Source organism: Silene latifolia, chromosome Y, assembly GCF_048544455.1.
Source record: "Silene latifolia isolate original U9 population chromosome Y, ASM4854445v1, whole genome shotgun sequence".
NCBI lineage: Eukaryota > Viridiplantae > Streptophyta > Magnoliopsida > Caryophyllales > Caryophyllaceae > Silene > Silene latifolia.
In genome coordinates, this window is record NC_133538.1 from 297,574,633 (window position 1) to 297,597,236 (window position 22,604).

Sequence of the window (22,604 nt, forward strand, 5' to 3'; positions counted from 1 at the left end):
ATTACATGCAAAAAGTAAGAACGGGGACGATGATGAGACTGTATGAGGAGGTTGGCCATCGCATAGCCTCCGAGCAACTGATAATTATTCCGCTCGAGGAGGATATTCTAGGGCCGAGCGCCAAGCATGCATATCATGGGATCTCGCTAGCCGTATAATGGACTAGACCAGATTGATGTCCAACACATATTTGTTTGGATGAAGTAAGTTTCTTAATAAATAATTTCATAGTCTAATATTCTGACTACTAGGTAGATAGTGTTTTAAATACCGGAATTAATACCGTAATAATGTAGGATATTGCAAACCAGAGTGATCCCCGAGAAGAATATTCCATCTGATCAATACGGATTCATGTGCCCCTTTGTTTTATCTTTATTTATTCCGGATTTCATGTTCGAACAACGGGTAGATTATATTGCTCAAAGAATTGGCGACAACCAAGAAGCCGATTTTTGGCGTTTATAATGAAAAAGGGTAATAAACAAATTAATATTACGTTTCCCCCTACAATTGCATTTTCATAACTAATATATGTACTTGTTAATAATGATGATGTCTCTTGATGTAGGACTCATTGGGTGCTAGCGGCCATCATGCCGACAAAGAAAAAGTTTTCGGTTGGACTCTTTACATCATCAACCAAGCGAGACTTTTAAGCACTTGATTAAAATGTAAGTTTATAATACTGATTTATTTATAATAACATTTTCAATTTTTATTTATAGAAAAAGCTCGTTCATATTTTTGCCCCTAAAAAATTAGTTTTCGCCTCCTTTTTTATTTTTTAAAAAAGGGCCTTTAAGAAGAAAAGAGCAAACGAGGAGGATCAACCCACGAACGATTCCGATGTTGGCCCCGATTTTTTTACGATAACAGGGGTACGTGCTCAAATACAATAACATTAAGTGCAAAATCTGTGTTTAATACTAATACAATACCTAAAGTTCAAGATTCTGATGTGAGCCTTCTCTCGTCTGTTTTTTTTATGTAATAATAGGCCCCTCGCCAGCCAGATAGCATACAATGTGGATACTACGCTTGTCGGTTCATGTTGGAGATTATTAGGCGAAGATATCTCGTTATTCCAGAAAGGGTTAGTAATAATTTAAACATGTGTTTATTACTTTTTTTAAATTAGAGCTAATGTTGTCTTGCAATTCTTTGCTATATATACCATGATGTTGCTAATGTTGTCTTGCTTGCTGCTATATATACCATAATGTATTCTCTTTGTTTTTTCCGCAGTATGTAATCAACCAGTCACAACAGATTGAGCAATACTCAAGTATAGATATAGACGAGGTAAGAGACATGTGGGGCAACTACGTCTTAGAATATATATAGATAGAAATGCATGATACTATACTCACAGTTTAGATCAGCTTATTAGTAATTTTTTTGTTGAAGTTAGGGAATGATTAATTAGTTCATGTAAATTCAACTCCTTGTAATTATGTATATATATATATGATGCTGCTGTTGTATGTGGTTGAATTGAATCTATTGAGTTCGATGAACCCAACTATGATTTATCTTTGTCTTTGGTATATGGTCTTTTTGATATATGCAGGTTTTTGAATGGCATGAAACAAATTTAATTTTTGTAACATTAGGTGTACGTAATAAAAAAACGGTTACTAAAAAAAACCGTTGTGAATACCTTTCACAACGGTTAATAAAACTAACACCGTTGTGAATGACATTTACAAATACCCGCGCATAATATTCAACAACAGGTTTTAATCAAAGAACCGTTGTTAAAAGTATTCACAATTTTGGAGGTAAAATTACAACAACGGGTATTAAACAAAGAACCGTTGTTACTAACAATTTCAACAACGGGTATGTAACATAAACCCGTTGTCAAAAGACTTCATAATTTTGGAGGGAAAGTTACAACAACGGTTATACATACGACAACCGTTGTTATATTATTCCCTCCAAAATTTTGAAACACTTTCCACAACGGAGAACACCCAACAACAACGGCTTTTAACCGTGGTGAATACTTTAGACAACGGTTTCACTAAATAAGCAAACCGTTGTAAATACCTTCTACAACGGCCGCATTAACAACGTCCGCTTTTTTATTTTACAACAGTTTTTACCCGTTGTTATAGGTTGTATCTGTAGTAGTGGATAGAAATACACTTTTTCTGCTAGAATTTCACTTTTTTTCTGCTAGAATTTCACTTTTTTCTGCTGGAATTACACTTTTTCTCCTAGAATAACTCTTTTTTCTGCTAAAATTACACTTTTTCTACTAGAGTTACGCTTACTTCTATTGGACTAATATTACACTCTCAATGGACTTGGTTATATTCTCATTGGACTAATGTTACACTCTCAATGAACTAAAATTACATTCTCAGTGGACTGAAATTATACTTTCCTGGACTAAAATTACACTTTCCTTGACTAAAATTACATTCTCCTGGACTAAAATAACAATCGCATTGGACTGAAATTACACTTACCTGGACTAAAATTACAATAACTTGTGATGAAATTACAAAAATTCAAAATATTATTCATCAAAATCACTCGAAAAAGACTGAAGTTAAACTTGTAAAACGCAAAATTCTCGTAAACATTCCTTAAAATTACACGTTTTGCTGTTAGAATTGCACTCGTAAAATCCTAAAATGTCGAAAACTTGTCTCGAATAAAAAAACGAAAAAAACCGAAACAGGAAAAATGCTAACAAAATTTTCATAAACTTTAAAGTATAAGACAAAAGGTGGTGTTAATTGTGTATGATAATGAATTAGTGAATGTATTACTAAAACTAGAGAGAGAAGTGAATTAATTAGTGTTAAGTGTGTTTCTTGCTTTCAATCTCAACCTTCCACCATGCATGATCCAAGGGTTGTGAAAAGGACTCATGGACTCAAAGCATATGAAGGACTCATTAGAACTCCACTATATATATATATATATATATATATATATATATATATATATATATATATATATATATATATATATATATATATATATATATAGAGAGAGAGAGAGAGAGAGAGATAGTTAAGTTCTTATAAGTCCACCTAACTATTTGAGTCCATAAGTCCTCTCTACATCCCTTAGATATCCCACTAAGGATGGTTGAGATTGAAAGCAAAAAAATATGCTTAACACTAATTAGATTCTTATACACTAATTAATCCACTTTCTCTCTCTAGCTTTAATTATACATTCACTAATGGATTATTATACACAAAAATATTTTTTGAGCATAATTTTTTTTTTGACTGAAACTTTATACAAATGTTACGACACTTTCACTGTTTTAAAAGTGTAATTTCAACGGAAAAAAGTGTAATTTTAACAAAAAAAAGCGGTTTGACGGATTTTATTTTGAAATTTGAAAATTTGAAACAAGTTTACAATATATTTTGCGTTTTATGAGTGTAACTCAATTTTTACGACAAATATTGTTTTGAATTTTTCCAATTTTAACACAACTCATTGTAAATTGAGTGACTTATAAGTGTAATTTCAGTCTTTTAAAAGTGTAATTTTAGTCCATTAAAGTATAATTTTAGTCCATTAAAGTGCAATTTTAGTCCATTAAAGTGTATTTTTAGTCTATTGAGAGTGTATCTTTAGTCCATATTAAAAGTGTAACTTTAGTCCATTAAAGTGTAATTTCAGTTCATTAAGAGTGTAACTTTAGTCCATATTAAACATGTAACATGAGTCCATTGAGAGTATAATGGTAGTCCTTGATAGTGTAACTTTAATAGATATAAGTGTAACTTTAGTAGAGAAAAATGTAACTTTAATAGAGATAGCTGTAACTTTAATAGAGAAATATGTAATTTTACTAGAAATAAGTGTAACTTTAACTTTAATAGAGATAACTGTAATTTTAATAGAGAAATGTGTAATTTTAATAGAAAAAAGTGTAATTTTAATAGAAATAGCTGTAACTTTAACTTTAGAAGAGATAAGTGTAATTTTAATAGAGAAATGTGTAATTTTAATAGAGAAAAGTGTAATTTTAATAGAAATAAGTGTAATTTGAATAGAGAAATGTGTAATTTTAATAGAGAAAAGTGTAATTTTAATAGAAATAAGTATAACTTTAACTTTAATAGAGAAAACTACAATTTTAATAAGTGTAACTTTAATAGAGAAATAACTTTAATAGTAAAAAGTGTAACTTTAATATAGATAAAGATAAGTGTACTAGAAGATAAAAATCAACAAATAAAGAGAAACTTAACTTTTTCATTTGTTTTTTTAAAACCAAACTCAAATTTCCTCTATCACAAGTCACAACACCAACACAACTTAACTCTAAAAAAAAAAGAAAAAAAAATGGAAAACATACATGAACTACCAAATCAGAAAAAACAAAACAAAAGACACACACAAAAAAAAAAAAAAACTTGATCTCAAAATCCTTCGAAGAAGGAGATCTCAAAAAATTTTTTTAAAAAAATAGAAGACTGCATATAAAATGATACACACGTCCCTCATAACAATCAACATTTCAAAATCTTTCAAAAAAAGGAGATTCCAAAAAATTTTTTTTAAAAAAAAATTGAAAACTAGCGAGAAGACAACAACTAACACAAAACTAGATCTCAAAATATAAACCAAATATAAACACAAAACCATTTAAATCAAATATGAACACAAAACAATTTAAATCAAATATAAACACAAAAAAAAAATACAAAACCAACTATAAACCTCGAAAAAAAAAAAACCAGATCTGACAAGGGAGAAAGAAAAGAAAAAAAAAGGAAGAGAGGAGGAGCGGCAGTGGTGGGCATGAATGGTGCGGGTTGACAGTGGTGGCCGTGAGATGATGGCATTTTTGGTGTGGTTGTTGTAGGTGGCGGCTGGAGTGGGGCGTCAGGGAGGTAGGAGTAAGGCGGGGCAGTGGTGGTTGGATGGTCGGGTGGCGCTGATAAAGGCATTAAAGAGTAGATCGGGTGGTTGGGTGGTCGGCGGTGGCCTGGTGGGTTTATTGTTGGTGGTGGGTGAGACCGAGAGAGGAGAGAATCTGGTGGTGGTTGAAGTGGAGAGGAGAGGCTGGGTTGTCGGGTTAATTAGTGGGACAGTGGTGGTTGAAGGGGGAGTACTGGTGGTCGGGGTAGTGGAGTGGTGGTGGTCGTGGGGATGGGTGGTGCCGGTGGGGTGGGATGTGAGGAAGAGGGGGCATTTTTTTTTTTTATTTTTTAGGTTTTGAAATTTTTTGGTTTTTGAGAGTGGAGAGGTTTTTGAGAGATAAAATGAGTGAAAGTATGGGAGATGAGAGAGAAATGAATGTTTGGAAAAGTATATATATTAGATTAGTAGTTAATTAGGATGAGTTAGTAATTAATTAGTATAGGTAGAGAGAGAGTGATGAATTAGCTTATTAATGACCATTTTGGGTGTTTAATCTCAACCCTCCATCTTCATGATCCAAAGCTCACAATAAGACTTATGGACTCACACTTAGGGAGAGGACTTACTTGATCTTTACTCTCTCTCTCTCTCTCTCTCTCTCTCTCTCTCTCTCTCTCTCTCTCTCTCTCTCTCTCTCAGTCAAGATCCGGTGAGAACGAACATTCGGTGAGAACGGTGAGAACGAACTAGATATACTTTAAAAACTATATGTTAGACAAACTTTTTTTTTTTTACCAAATCTTAGATACACTTTAGACTCTCCTAGGTACGCTTTTTTCAAGAATTCTAGATACACTTTATAACAATACAAATACATTTTTTTTCCATTTTTTTACAGCTACTAGATACATTAAAATATATGTCAGATACGGCTTTTTTTTTATACCAAATCTTAGATACATTTTAGACATTCCTAGGTACACTTTTTTCAAGAATTCTAGATACACTTTATAACAATACAAATACATTTTTTTCCTTTTTTTTTACAGCTACTAGATACATAAAAATACATGCCAGATACGCCTTTTTTTTTTTTTTACCAAATCTTAGATATACTTTAGACACTCCTAGGTACGCTTTTTTCAAGAATTTTAGATACACTTTATAACAATACAAATACAATTTTTCACAGCTAGTAGATACTTTAAAATACATGTCAGATACACTTTTTTTTAACCAAATCTTAGATACACTTTAGACACTCCTAGAGTCCTAGGTACGCAATTTTCAAGAATTCTAGATACACCCTACACTTTATAACAATACAAATACGTTTTTTCCTTTTTTTTTACGGCTACTAGATACATTAAAATATATGTCAAATACGCGTTTTTTTGGATAAATCCATATACACTTTACAATATTGTACGTACGTTATTTACATAAATTCTATACACATTTTATAACGATGCAGATACAATTTTTTTCCATAATAGGTACACTTTTTACATAAATTCTAAGTTCGTTTAAAGTGATGTAAATGCATCTTTTCCCATCATATGTACACTTTTACTAACACTAGTCATACCCCAAGATATTGTTACTTGCGAGTTATTTGCTAGCATTTATTTTACCCTGTTCAAATTTAGTAAGGACAAAAGTAGTCTTAAATTGGTAGTATTACCTTCAGTGTAGTCTTAAATTGGTAGAGCTCCAAACCTGCCATATAGAAAAAAAAATTGTTTGACGACTCTCTAAACACGTAATAACCACACAATTTTAATTACAAGCAAAGAGTGTTACACACTACCTACACACCAATCTGTTCACTAAAAATAAAATCTCTATGCATCTAAGATATGTTATACACCAATTAATCTCTATGCATCTAAGAGTGTTACACACTACCTACACACCAATCTGTTCACTTCTTTTATCCAACATGGTTCACCCTACGACCAATTCTCCACAGCTCTTCTACCAGCAGCATTTGCTCCCCATCTGTTTGTTGAATGATTTGTGCTCCATAATTTCTACTCTTTGTTGAAAGATTCGTGCTCCATATCTTGTCCTAGTTTCCCTGATGGGTTAAAAAACTTTTAACAATGCCATCAACGCTTTTGAAATTTTCAGTTCTTGACTCAACACCAGGTTCACCAGACTTAAAAAACACGTGAGAAACAAAAATACTCAATGGACTGAAGTCACCATCTAAATCAATGGACTGAAGTTGATGAGAACTAAAAATACTCCCATAACATGTAGCATCAACTTTAGCATATGAAACCACATACAGATAAGAAAGCTAGTGATAGTGTCAAATTGTGACGAGTCAATAGGTTAATGTTATCACAATAAACATACTTGATACCGGGTTTTAGTTGGACTTGTTGTAATATACCGGTTTGCACTTTTGGTTGTAATTTTAGAGTCTTAGCTTTTAACTTACCAAGGCAAAGAAGGAGAGTAAAAGGAAAGCCAATGGAATAAGTGCAAAATCAAGAGAAGCAAGCAAAAGGAAGAATTGAAGCCTTGACATGCACAAACAAGAGCCAAAATGAAGAATTGAAAACTCGGTTTCACAAGGGTCAACTTCAAACGAGTATATCTCGAATTCTAGACCTTGTATCGATGCAACGCCAAGTTGAGGTAAAAGCTTATGATCTTAGCTTTCCAACGGTATATCACACGCCTTATTTGTCCAAGAAATGAGGGAGATATGGCTCTCGCAAAAACGCGCTGCAAGGCTGAAATGCGCAGGCTGCGCCCTAACGCGCAGGCTGCGCTTTGTCTCGGGATTCACTAATTTGAAGACCCAAATTTGCCTTAACCTAATGCCAAGAGCCAAGGGTATAAATACCCACATTATTAGATCTTAGAGGGGGACTCCTACTCTCATCAAAAGATGCTTGTTTTTAATCTTAAGCTTGTAATAATTAAGACAAGAACTCTCTTTAATTGTATGTTAATCTTTCTTCAATTTGTGGGTTGTAACAAGATTATGGAAGGCTAAATCCTTCTTTGCTTGGTGTAATTCATCCAAAGTCTCCAACTTTGATATTGTAAGACTCTTTTAATCTCTTCTTATTTATCTATTGATCTTTCCTTATTCCCAATTCTTATGTTGAGTAGATGAATGTTAGAATTGATCACTCTTGCATCTTGTTTACCCAACTATTGCAAATTCTAGAGAAATGGTTTAATCTATCTAGGACTATTTGGAGCAAGCTTGTTGTATGTTGATTTGGTTTAAAGGATTCATGCAATAAGTAGGAAATTTCATGTCTTTTCTCATTTGTATGGTTTAATCTTGTGAGAATTGATCATAACTTCTTATCTTGGCACAACTCTTAATGCTCATGTTTGATTTGCACTCATGGTTTAATGAATTGTTGATTAAACTTGAAGGACATACATGGATGGTTTAATTTGTGTATGTTAACATCTTGATTTGAAAGTATTGGGTGGATAATAAGAGGAGAGTTATAAAAGAGTCAAACCTTACTATTGTTGGTTACTAAGGAAGGATTACACTAAGTCCTCTTTAATATTGAATTTTCTTGCTCACCAAGTGTTTGTTATATTGCTTGTTAGAAAAAGATTGCAACTTTACTTTGTATTCATGTTACCAATCAACTCAAAACCTCCCCTTTGTCTATGTTCATTTATTGTTTGTCATTGTTAATAACCATTGTTTGTTTATAAACTTGTCATTAGAGTCTAAATTAGTAATAGAGTCTAAGCTAAGTATTCAATAGTTTACAATTCAAGTCTTTAGTTTAATAGTCCTTCTCTTGGGTTCGACCCTTACTTCCCTTTACTACTATTCTTAATTGCATAGTTTAGAGTCAAGTTTGGTTTTATAAATTGTTAATTTGATAGGTTAATTCTAGTATTTAACGACCTAGTCTTTTCCTCTATCAAATTTTGGCGCCGTTGCCGGGGAAAGCAACATAGCTAAAGCTTGTTTTTGAACTATTGGTCTTTAATTAGTGTAGTTAGTCTTTGTAAATATAGGACTCCTTTACTTGCCTTAGTTTGTTTACTTCTTTGATTTGATGGCTACTCGTTATTGTCGCCAAACTCATGATGAACCATTTTACAAGTTTTTTAATAGAATGAAAGAGTTTAACTCTCTACGTGAATACCCTTATGAGATGAGAAAGCTTTGTAATGTGGTATATAATGGGTTGAATGAAGAAACCTTGTTCCTTACCGATAAATTGACTAATCAAGAATTTATTGGCAATGTCTATAACTATGAAGAGAAGTGGAAATTTTTCCTTATGTTGGCTATTGCGAGTAAAGAATTGGAGTTGAGAAATTCACTCCCTAGTGTAGCATGTGAGGCTATTCATAGTGAGGAGCCTCAAATTGAGGGATCGTTGAGTGAATTAGTTGAGGAAGTAGAAGATGAAGAGGTTATTCACACTTTAGACAATGAGTGTTTTGATGATGGTTCCTATGATAAAGGGAATGATCTTGAGTTTGAAAACCCTCCTCCCCTTAATCTTGATACGAGCCACTCTTATAAAGAGTATTGTTTTTGGGATGATGAGAAGGATGCTTATGTTTTCACCACACTTCCATGCCACTCCCCCGTTGTGCTATCTACCGACACCTTGTGCATTAGTGATGATGGTTTCTCGAATAATAGTCATGTGGATGAGGACAACTCCTCGGTCCTTAGTGGCATTGGTGAGGAGTTGTCGTGTGAGGAGCCATTGGGTAAAATTGTTGAAAAAGATGAACATGAGGGAAATAAGGTTGAGAAAGAGGTTGTTTCCACCTTTGACAACTCTTATTTTGAGGGTCTATTTGATGAGGAAGATGATATGTGTGACTTGAAACCTTCTTTGGCCTTGCCATCCATTGAGATCCCTATTCACATTCCTTGTACCGAAGTTCACGACTTACACCTTGAAAACAACTCTTTGGTTCGTAGTAACTCTTGCCCGGAATTGACCTTTAAAGAATCGGGGGGTAAAGTGTTTGAGAAGAATGACCAAGAAGTAATGATTTTTGAGGTGGTTGGGATAGAAAAAGAGAAGGTGGAGGCTCTTGAAGACATGATTTGGGAACCTCCAAAGCCTATGAAACTTGTAAGTGTGGGGGTCAAGGAAGATGCTAAAGAAGAAATGGAAAATGAGTTTGTAGAGGTATACCCCCTCAAGGAGGAACCACCTCAAATTTGTTTTGAAAAGCCATCAAGCTTATCACCCAAAGAAGCTCATGAATCCCATCATTCTTACTTGGTTTTCACCAAGTCCATCCCATCATTCAAAGAACCTTATCGTGACAAGAAACCGTTCCTTAGGCATGAAAAGTTGAAATATGTGTCTTGTGCACACTCGGTCCTTACTTATGCTTGCTATGTGGGTGATCTATACTATGGTCATGCTTCTTGTTTTTGGGCTAGTGTGTATGACAAGTTACTAAGGGCGTTGCGTTGTTCCGCTCTTGATTCTTGAAGAAGAAAAATGTTGAAAAGGCGTCGAGCAAACGACGAAAACCAAAAGCGCTTTACGAGAGGCAACCCGTACTCCTTTTATATTTCTTTCTTTCCCTTTGCATTTGTAGTACTCTTCTCCACATTGAGGACAATGTGGAAACTAAGTGTGGGGGAGGAGTTTGGTTGTAACATATGTAGTCTTTATTTCATGTTTTGATGCATATTTTTGGAAAAAAAAACCAAAAAAAAAATTGAAAATCCCGGCTAGGTGAAAACCACAAGGGTGGGCACCTAAGGCAAAATTGGGAAGGTGGCCGAGGATGGGATGAAAACCCGAAAGGGCATTCCGGGCAAAATGAAGAAATGAGTTGCGAGCCACCATGAGAGGTAAGGAAAAGTTAAGGTGAAAACCCGAAAGGGGGCCTTAAGCAAAATGAGGGATTTTCAACAACAACAACAACAACAACAACAACAAAAAAGAAAAAAAAAAGAAAAAAAAAAGTCGAAAATTTGAAAATTTTAACACCAAAAAGATGGAGGGATAAGAAGGGAGTGATAAGAAGGGTCTTGGAAGGAGGTTAGGTCTAGGATTTAATTTATTTTGAGTCACAAGAACTTGTCCCAAATTGGTGGATTTTTGATTTGGCTACTTGTGTTGTTGATGCTTAATGGAGTTTGGCCGACCAAGTAGCACAATTTTCATATATGGAGTGATAAGGGGGTGTTATAAGTAGTGATGAGTTGTGATTGATAGGAGAATTTTGATGGGTCACTTTGCTATTGTCTTGGGATAAGACAAGAGTGACCATTACTACTTCTTTGGTGATATAAGAAGGGTGGAGTTGCGTGATGTGTCGGAGTTGGAGTTGTGTCGTGTCTTGTGTAAGGGATGGTATAAGGAGAGTGAGTGAGTGAAGAGTGTGTGCAAAAACTTTGAGTCTATATTTTCTTTTTAATCGGTGGATTGTTCAAGAGGGACACATAAGAAGGAAGAGGTAAGGGAAGAGTTATCGGATTCTCCTACACTCACTTGATGGACTTGTGTACCTCCCTACTTAGTCTTGAGTTTTACTCGGGACGAGTAAAGTCCAAGTGTGGGGGAATTTGATAGTGTCAAATTGTGACGAGTCAATAGGTTAATGTTATCACAATAAACATACTTGATACCGGGTTTTAGTTGGACTTGTTGTAATATACCGGTTTGCACTTTTGGTTGTAATTTTAGAGTCTTAGCTTTTAACTTACCAAGGCAAAGAAGGAGAGTAAAAGTAAAGCCAATGTAATAAGTGCAAAATCAAGAGAAGCAAGCAAAAGGAAGAATTGAAGCCTTGACATGCACAAACAAGAGCCAAAATGAAGAATTGAAAACTCCGTTTCACAAGGGTCAACTTCAAACGAGTATATCTCGAGTTCTAGACCTCGTATCGATGCAAGGCTAAGTTGAGGTAAAATCTTGTGATCTTATCTTTCCAACGGTATATCACACGCCTTATTTGTCCAAGAAATGAGGTAGATATGGCTCTTGCAAAAACGCGCTGCAAGGCTGAAACGCGCAGGCTGCGCCCCAACGCGCAGGCTGCGCCCCAACGCGCAGGCTGCGCTTTGTCTCGGGATTCACTAATTTGAAGACCCAATTTTGTCTTAACCTAATGCCAAGAGCCAAGAGTATAAATACCCACATTATGAGATCTTAGAGGGGGACTCCTACTCTCATCAAAAGATGCTTGTTTTTAATCTTAAGCTTGTAATAATTAAGACAAGAACTCTCTTTAATTTTATGTTAATCTTTCTTCAATTTGTGGGTTGTAACAAGATTATGGAAGGCTAAATCCTTCTTTACTTGGTGTAATTCATCCAAAGTCTCCAACTTTGATATTGTAAGACTCTTTTAATCTCTTCTTATTTATCTATTGATCTTTCCTTATGCCTAATTCTTATGTTGAGTAGATGAATGTTAGAATTGATCACTCTTGCATCTTGTTTACCCAACTATTGCAAATTCTAGAGAAATGGTTTAATCTATCTAGGACTATTTGGAGCAAGCTTGTTGTATGTTGATTTGATTTAAAGGATTCATGCAATAAGTAGGAAATTTCATGTCTTTTCTCATTTGTATGGTTTAATCTTGTGAGAATTGATCCTAGCTTCTTATCTTGGCACAACTCTTAATGCTCATGTTTGATTTGCACTCATGGTTTAATGAATTGTTGATTAAACTTGAAGGACATACATGGATGGTTTAATTTCTGTATGTTAACATCTTGATTTGAAAGTATTGGGTGGATAATAAGAGGAGAGTTATAAAAGAGTCAAATCTTACTATTGTTGGTTACTAAGGAAGGATTACACTAAGTCCTCTTTAATATTGAATTTTCTTGCTCGCCAAGTGTTTGTTATATTGCTTGTTAGAAAAAGATTGCAACTTTACTTTGTATTCATGTTACCAATCAACTCAAACCCCCCCCCCCCCCTTTGTCTATGTTCATTTATTGTTTGTCATTGTTAATAACCATTGTTTGTTTATAAACTTGTCATTAGAGTCTAAATTAGTAGTAGAGTCTAAGCTAAGTATTCAATAGTTTACAATTCAAGTCTTTAGTTTAATAGTCCTTCTCTTGGGTTCGACCCTTACTTCCCTTTACTACTATTCTTAATTACATAGTGTAGAGTCAAGTTTTGTTTTATAATTTGTTAATTTGATAGGTTAATTCTAGTATTTAACGACCTAGTCTTTTCCTCTATCAGCTAGCTATATGCCACAATTTCACAGATCCGATTAGCAAGTCGAATCGTATCCATTTCACAGATCTGATTAGCAAGTCGAATCGTATCCGATTAGATGGTATTTAAACAAACTGCAAAAAATTACCTAATATGAAGCACCATTAAGAATAGGAAATGAGAGTATGAGACAACTACACAAGGCTTAGAAAATCTGAGTAGTAACTTGCGACAAACAAGCACGAGCTTTCAGAAAGCTAGATTGACTGAACTTACCTTCCCTCAGAGAAGCCAAACTAGTCCTCTCAGTCACGTTCAAGTAAACAGCAGAAGACATAGGGCATTGATCTATCCAACTTCTCCAAGATTCCTTGTTTCGTAATGTCTCATCAACCTTCAAGGAGTGTCTATCAGTAAGTTCTAGATATATAAAAAAATTAAATCAAAGTATCAAACTATACTCCCATCACACCACCCCTCGCTCCTGACATACACCTCCCACCGCCGGCAAGCATCAATGTCGCCAGATATCTAAAAACATAAAAAACAACAACCCTAAATTACAAACCGTAATTATTTCCAAATTAAAAACCCCCAAATATAACCCAGATTTGAAGCTCGAAAAATGACGGTTCGAAATGTTGATTGGATTCCATGGAACTGAGCCGGCATTAAGGAAGTTCGTGATGGCGATTTGAGATGTCGGAGATGCGTGATGTCGGTTGATGTCGGCAACTGTCAGGTGCACATGCGCGGTGACTACGGAGTTGAGGTTTGTAGCGTCGCGCGGTAGGAGAAAGCTCAGAAATGTTACTTCGTCGCCGGAGTTGTTGCCGGAGATGATAACAGGTAGGTGGCGACGGCAGGGTGGTAGGTGGTGATGGGGGAATTTGAAGGGTGGTTAGGTTTTGAGGAAGGATTGTGATTGAGAGAGAATGAGAAATGAAAAGTTTGGTTGTGACAAATAAGGACGCGCGCCTGAAGTTTTATTATAAAAGTCGTTCTCACAGTTCTCACCGAGTGTTCGTTCTCACCGGATCCTAAAATATATATATATATATATATATATATATATATATATATATATATATATATATATAAATAAATAGAATCTCGTGCAAACCTAAAGTTCGGTGCGAACTGTGCGAACTAACTTTAAAACCTTGTCACAAACACACACGCTATACTACTAATCCATTCCCGCACTCCCTCTTTCATATTATCCATTCATTCTATTCTCTCTAATCAATTACCCCAAACCAAACCCAACGTCTCCACCACCTGTATAAGCCGCCGACCGTCAGTCGCCAACCACCTTTCGACGGCGATACCTTCGCCGACCATCCAGACGCCGGCGATACACCGGCCACAGTTTTTCTCTATACTCGACATCATTTCTTCCATGTTCTCCGTCGTTTCTTCCCTTCTCCGGCAACTGACTTCCGGCAGAGTCCTCTTCCATATAAATTTCATTTACGACATTCCCTTTATTATTTTCTATTTTTTATTGGTAAATTTGTAAAAAAATGATTTATAAATGACAGATCTATGGATTTGTAGTGAAATTTTCAAAATGGGTGACCATGCGTATGGTAGATGTGGGTGCGTCTTGGGTTGGTGGTCGTGATGTGTTACGGATCTGGGGTGGTCGTTGTTAGCTGTGGTGGGTATCGACTGTTACCTGTGGTCGTGGACTCCTGGGTCTGTGTTGTGCCGGAAACAATTAGTGGTGAAGGCGACGTTCGGAAGTGGTATTAGGGAGGTTCGCGTGGTGGGGTGTTGCGGGTTGGCTTATAGTGGGGTGAGTCGTGGTGTTACAGATCTGGGGTTGGTGGTCGGTAATGGTGATAAGGTGTGAGCGGAGTAATGTGGTGGTCGTGGGTGAGTAGTGGTGGTGGTGGGGTGGTCAGATATGGTGGTCAGATGTGATGGTTGTGGAGTATTATGGTGGTCGTGGGGTGTTAAGGTATGTGGGGAGTAATGCAGTGGTGGTGAGGGTGGCGGTGGTTGTGTTGGTGGTGGTAGGATGGCGGTGGTCGTGGTGGTGGTGATAGAGTGGCGGCGGTTGTGATGGTGACAACTTGATGGTGACGACGTGATGGTGACGGCTTTAGTGGTGGTGGGTGGTGGGTGGTGATAGGCTAGCGGTGGTGTTGGTGACGGCGGCAGTGGTGATGGTATGTGGTGGCGGGCTTTGTGGATCGTAGTGGAGCGATAGATACACATAATACCAGCCCGGATACACATCTTATTACTACGGGATACATGTGTATCTGGTAGTAATACCATGTGTATCTAGTAGTTATACGATGTGTATCTGAGGATAGTAGTATGTGTATCCAGAAGTATTATACTGTGTATCTGAGTAGTTCGTATGGTTCGCACCGTACTTTAGTTCGCACCTGACCCCAACCCTATATATATACTAGGTAGCATCCCGTGCTACGCACGACCTGTTTTTATATGCTATTTTATTTACATTTTAAGTATTTATTATTATTATTATTATTATTATTATTATTATTATTATTATTATTATTATTATTATTATTATTATTATTATTAATGAATGTATTTATAATAAAATTATGAAATATTCTCCATAGACTAATTTATACAAAAATCATAAGATATGTACATCTAATTGAATATTGTTTTTATATATTATAATAATACCAAAATTTGGAGAATTTTCTCCATACAATATAAAAAAATGCAAAAAAATGCATAATAGTACGTAATTTATATCGTAATAAGAAAGAAATAGTTCCCCTTTTTATTAAGTTTACAATAAATTTAACTAAAAAATAAAAAGGTTATCAAATTCCCTTTATATGGAATTTTCTTCGGATACAAATTATGTTTCAGTTGGTAAAACCTTTCACTTCCGCCATTATAATTACGGTTATACCCGTTTAAAACTAAAATAGGTCAAATAAATTTAACTAAAAAATAAAAAGGTTATCAAACAATGTATACATATTTTTTCAGTTATCTTTTATGAATGCAAGTGGTAAATTATTTAACCTATTTTAGTTTTAAACGGTATAACCGTAATTATAATGACTTATTTGTAAACCCAAAATAGTTGTACTCCATGAATTCTCACGTGAAGCAAAAGTGTTGTCCAGTGTCCACTCGCAATTGTTTCTTGTTCTTAGCTCCACCACATCCATAATCTTCTACCATGTTCTTATTTTTATCGGTTTTCCAAGCACTACCTCTTCTCTTCTTTGTTTCTGCTAATACCCTCTATATTTTCTCCTCATTTTTCGTTTCTGATAACAACAAATAAACGCGGTTGCAGCAGCTCTTCAATCTGATATTACACATCTTATTACTACGGGATACATGTGTATCTGGTAGTAATACCATGTGTATCTAGTAGTTATACGATGTGTATCTGAGGATAGTAGTATGTGTATCCAGAAGTATTATACTGTGTATCTGAGTAGTTCGTATGGTTCGCACCGTACTTTAGTTCGCACCTGACCCCAACCCTATATATATACTAGGTAGCATCCCGTGCTACGCACGACCTGTTTTTATATGCTATTTTATTTACATTTTAAGTATTTATTATTATTATTATTATTATTATTATTATTATTATTATTATTATTATTATTATTATTATTATTATTAATGAATGTATTTATAATAAAATTATGAAATATTCTCCATAGACTAATTTATACAAAAATCATAAGATATGTACATCTAATTGAATATTGTTTTTATATATTATAATAATACCAAAATTTGGAGAATTTTCTCCATACAATATAAAAAAATGCAAAAAAATGCATAATAGTACGTAATTTATATCGTAATAAGAAAGAAATAGTTCCCCTTTTTATTAAGTTTACAATAAATTTAACTAAAAAATAAAAAGGTTATCAAATTCCCTTTATATGGAATTTTCTTCGGATACAAATTATGTTTCAGTTGGTAAAACCTTTCACTTCCGCCATTATAATTACGGTTATACCCGTTTAAAACTAAAATAGGTCAAATAAATTTAACTAAAAAATAAAAAGGTTATCAAACAATGTATACATATTTTTTGATTTATCTTTTATGAATGCAAGTGGTAAATTATTTAACCTATTTTAGTTTTAAAAAGATAACCGTAATTATAATGACTTATTTGTAAACCCAAAATAGTTGTACTCCATGAATTCTCACGTGAAGCAAAAGTGTTGTCCAGTGTCCACTCGCAATTGTTTCTTGTTCTTAGCTCCACCACATCCATAATCTTCTACCATGTTCTTATTTTTATCGGTTTTCCAAGCACTACCTCTTCTCTTCTTTGTTTCTGCTAATACCCTCTATATTTTCTCCTCATTTTTCGTTTCTGATAACAACAAATAAACGCGGTTGCAGCAGCTCTTCAATCTGATATTCAATCTTAACTGGGTTTGTACCCTTTTCTTTTTAATTTATTTGTTCCTAATTGTAATGCTTATTATATTCTTTTAGTCATCAATTCATTATTTCTGGGTTGAATTTATTTGTTTAGATGACATTAGTGTCCGAGGTGACAATAATGTTAGATTCATTATCACATTGTTGTGTAGTGTTTAATTGTTTTGTTAAAAATGTTTTATCTACAAAATTGAAATAGATTAATTGGGGTAGTTAAGTATTTATAAGTTGTTTACATTTTACTTCAAAGCTGTTTAATTGAGTTAAGTTTCTCAAGTCAATTGAAGGGATATTAATTTTAGTAATCATGCCTCTTTGAAACCAATGACTAATTAACTAAGTAGAATGCAAATGTAATTTACACGTGTGTCAAATTATCATGTCGATTTAAGATTAATATAGTGATGTAGTGATATCAATTGTTTTCGTTTTTAATTACTAACCCATATTTATCTCGAGGTTGAAAAAGATAAGTCAAATTCATTACAGAAATATGTAAAGGTTTTTGGTTTTCAATAAATTCAATAGAAACAACTCAAAATGATAGTAATACACTAATTACATTTAAAGTAATTGCTATTAAGTTATATATTCCTTGGTGGCTTTGATGTTGATTGGCACTCATGTTGTCGTGCTGTCCTTCACTCCTTCAACGATCACCTGCAATTGCATTATAATAAGATTACCGTCGTTGTCTAAACTCACATTTTATTTTAATTGAAAAATAAAACGAAAAAAAAATGTAATTTTTACCTTAAGTATGTTGTTGAACACTTTCTTGTACACAATGTTCCTTGTGTAGCCATAAAAGTTCTCTTCGTTTTCATGTAGTAGGAATTTGAGCCCTTCGAGCAATGTCACTCTTAAAGCAGCTAATGTAGCTGACCATGGCTGAAAACAGGTTTGGGAAGGTATACACCAACATGCTTGAGTGACTGCCCTTGACTTTTATTGATTGTCAATTATTTGTCATCACATAACACAACCTCAATGAATCCTTTTAAGGACAAAAAAGGAAATTTTAAGTATTATTCTTGGAATAATCACAGAGGTTCCAACTTTGCTTCCTGTAATTATCCGTGCCTGGATGATGTGTCTTCCAATATTAGTGACAATAGTGACAATAAGTTGTGTTCCATTGCATAATCACATAGACGTATTTATATTTCTAAGAAGCATGACTGTTAACTCATGATTAGGGAGTCCAGATAGAGTCAACATGTTTAGGAATTCGGTTGGGTAAGCTAGTTGTTGATCTACAAAATCTGTTGATGCTGGACATACCTCATCACAACTCTTGAATACTGTAACATCTCTCTCTACTTGCTGGAAAATGTAATCATTAATTGTGCTTGCAGTTTCATTCAATGGAGTCAGAATTGCTCTTTCATGAAGATATTCCTCATCAAAGCATTTGTCTTTAGAATCAATGTAAGTACTTCTAAATATCTGGTCTATTGGGTTTGAAGTACGCACAATCAAGTGTTCTTCTGGTATTTTGATCCATGTGGTCTCCTCCTCGTTATTTGGCACTAATAGTTGGTGTATTACCATCTCCTAGACCAAGTAATCACTTATTGAAGTCTTGTTTGATTGTGTCAATTTGTCCATCTTGTGTTTCACTAAATCAAACAAATTTAATGGTTTGCATCTAAATAAAAAGGCAGTATAGTATATTCAAACAAAATCATTACTTTGATATTCTTTCACCAAGGTTGATGTGAAGACTCCAACACGATTGCCAACTCCTTTTAGTGAAGTTTCCTTTTGATAATCTCCAACTGCTTTTCCCGAAAGAGTAATTTTTACTGTTTGCTTCCTGTACAAAGAGTGATTGTTTGTTATTAGATATAACGTTAAATGTAAAAAAGAAGACATCAGATTTACTTTAAAATTACCTTAAGTTTTTCGACTCAATCTCAAGTGTTTCTATTTCCCGGCCCTTAATTTTTTTGGTGTCAGTTTTACCCTCTCCAATGATTTCACCAATAACATCTACAAAGATGATGCAAGAATAATTATTTCATGCATAGTAATAATAAATAAGTCATGTTCAATAAGAGACATGTTGATCTAGAATAAATAGCATACCAATGAGAATATAAATTTTGCCAATGCGTTCCGGTAGCTTCTCAAATTCTATGAGGTCAAATCTATGTTCCGGGATCTTATGTAAATCAAATGTAACCTCCTTAACAACGGTGTTAGAATAGAATTGGATAATTAGCTTGTTATCAGAAACAACACGATAAGTGCTCTTGTTGTCAATTGCGGCAAAGTTCTTAATCATGTAAACACTTCCTTCATTGAGTACCCCGCGAAAAGAATGTGCTATGTTGGATTTGATGATGGCGTGAATGTATAAATTCTGAAATCAAAAGAACATAAGAGTCATTTATATAGTCAAAATCTATAATAGTGTTTTATGTAAAATAGATACATTCTCATCGATCAATAAGCACCATTTCAATGCTTATTAGTTCGTCCTTCTTGTTTGCATTCATAACCTTCCACAATCTGGAAACGCGAGCTTTGATTTTCCAATCATCCTTGTTGGTAGTTAAACTCTCAATTAGAGTAAGTTTTAGTTTCAGATGCTAGTACATGCCTGATAAAAAAAAAATTGGAAAATGTAAAAAAAAAAATTACCTTTGTGAAACTTTGCGAAGATTTTATATGAATCTTACTTTTTGTTTGAGATTGCAGGAGGTGTGGCGGCTGATTTGGAATATCTAACGGAAAGAAATCTTTCTATAAGATTGAGAGAAAAATTGTGTGATGAAAGGAAGATACGGGATGATGAATTTATATGAATGAGAATCTTAGAAACAATGTACCAGTATGTGTTTTTTTTTGCAAATTTACATTTACAATGTACATTGGAGGAGGATTCTTAAATAACGTAGAAACGATGTATACATATTTTTTCAAAAAAATTGTTGACTATGATATATCAGTATTAATTCTGGTTGTATGCATACAATTAATTTTTTTTCCTCATGACACGTGTCACATCCACACGTGTCACATCCACACTTTCCCAACCCATTATATATATATATATATATATATATATATATATATATATATATATATATATATATATATATATATATATAATCGTAATCCCGTACGAACTATTTTATGGTACGAACGTCCGAACTCAATAACAACCACTAGATTATGTCAAATGAAAGGGCGAGATTAAATAGAAAAACAACACATGAATCTCTCTTCCTCCCCGTACAACCAAAGAACCCCCATCCTAACTTCCCCTTAAACTCACTCTTACCATCGTACAACTCCGGCCAACACTCCGACTCCGGCGCACGATGTTGCCGACGAACTCAGGCGACCACCCCAGGTCCGTTGCGCACTCGCGGCACCGCACAGTCACCCAATGGATCCAGCCATCTTTCACTTTTTTCCATCTTCAGTCGCTTATCTTACTCCGGTCACTTCCCCGACGATAACGATGCCGACGCATATTATTGGCCTAAATCTCGCCGAACACCATTAATAATCCTCAATCTCTCATCGAGAATCGTTGCCCAAGGTCGAACATGAAGAGTTCGCTCTTTGTGTAGATTTACAAACAACAACGAAGAATTCCAAAATAAAAAATGTACATGGTGAGTTTTTTATTTCTGAATGCGGCGGTGCGTATTTTTGGCAGCAGTAGGGATTGCGGTGGTGCGTCATTTTCGACGGCAGTGGGTAGTGTGGTGGTGCGTCATTTTTTGCGGCAGTGGGGAGTCGTAATGTATGCTAACTATACGGCGATAGAGCTTGGGTATGGTGTTAGTTTAGGAACTCGTGGTGGTGGTGTGGTGGTGATGGTGGTGTCGACAATGTGAGGTGGTAATTCAGGTTTGGTAGTGAATGCACAATATATGACCCTAGATACACATAGCAATGCTCTAGATACACAAATCGACTTATGTATCTGGGAGTATTGATATGTGTATCTAAGTTACTAATGTGTGTACCTAGGGTGGTTGTGGGGACAATGTTGGTATCGTGGTCACGGGCTGTCCGCCTGTTTTACAGAATTATAGTGACAGCTTAGTTTGTGCAATGTTTGAACTACTTAGATTTGTCGATTCTCGTAGCTGGTAATTGATGCATTCGATTTAGATGTAGTAGTATTTTGTTGTACCAAAGGTCAGATTCTAAGTAGTTGCTGAAGTCATTTAAATGTTTAAGACGATGATTCAAGTCGGTCAATCCTACTACGGAGTTGAAGCTTTGTTGGATGTTGAGTTCTCGTTGTAGTCAAGTTCCGAATTGATGTGTACTGCGGTACTACTGTTTTGTTTATTGTATGATAAAGTCCAGCTATATGCGTTGGAATGTGATGATAAAGTCTAGCTAATGAGTGACCATGATAATATGATGGGTGTTTTTGCCACCATGGTTTATAAAAAACAAGTAAACATAATTAAGTTTAGAAATAAATTTTTTTGGTTAGCTTTATCTAGATGAATTTAGGAATGAGGTTCGTATCTATGAATGTTTTTTTATATATCGGAAGCCATTGAAATGAATGTGATGGTGACAAAATTTGAATGTGCATATGAGTACCACGTATTACATGTGCTTTATGAGTTCTTATTAAGCCGGATAACCTACAACATATTACATTTATTTGAATTGTTATTAGATGATTTCTTAGATACACCCCTTTGAGTCACTAGATACAAACCATTAGCATGCTAGATACACACCTCTAGCTAGCTTGTTACACTGATTTAAGTTTCTAGATACATACCTTTAGCTAACTAAATACACTCCTTTAGGTTTCTAGGTACATACCTTTAGTTACCTATATATACTCCTTTAAATTGCTATATACGTATCTTTAGTTATCTAGATATATTTCTTTAAGTTGCTAGATACACTTCTTTAAGTTGTTAGATACTCCCAGACGGTCTTTTTACCTCATTGACTAGCCTTGAGACCATTCACTTGAGCTCCAACTTTTTGTATGGTCCTCTCTCACCAACTTTTATTTCAAATGCAAGATTCCTCGACACCATCCAAAGGATAGATATTTCAAACAATCAATTTAATGGCAAGATTAACCCAACCTTGTTCTCTTTGGGGTCAAAACTATCGAGTTTCAATGCCAACAACACTGACTTCAACGGTC

General features: G+C 34.7%; 1 long non-coding RNA gene across 2 annotated transcripts; it reads left to right on the forward strand.

The window, feature by feature from the left end:
- Positions 1-17,196: 17,196 nt before the first annotated feature.
- Positions 17,197-20,418, forward strand: LOC141634039 (uncharacterized). Of its 2 annotated transcripts, XR_012538780.1 has the most exons (4): positions 17,197-17,443; positions 18,284-18,363; positions 18,811-18,883; positions 20,159-20,418. It is a non-coding gene; the product is annotated as an uncharacterized LOC141634039 (long non-coding RNA). The 2 variants fall into 2 exon arrangements; XR_012538779.1 differs by lacking the exon at positions 18,284-18,363.
- Positions 20,419-22,604: the final 2,186 nt, after the last annotated feature.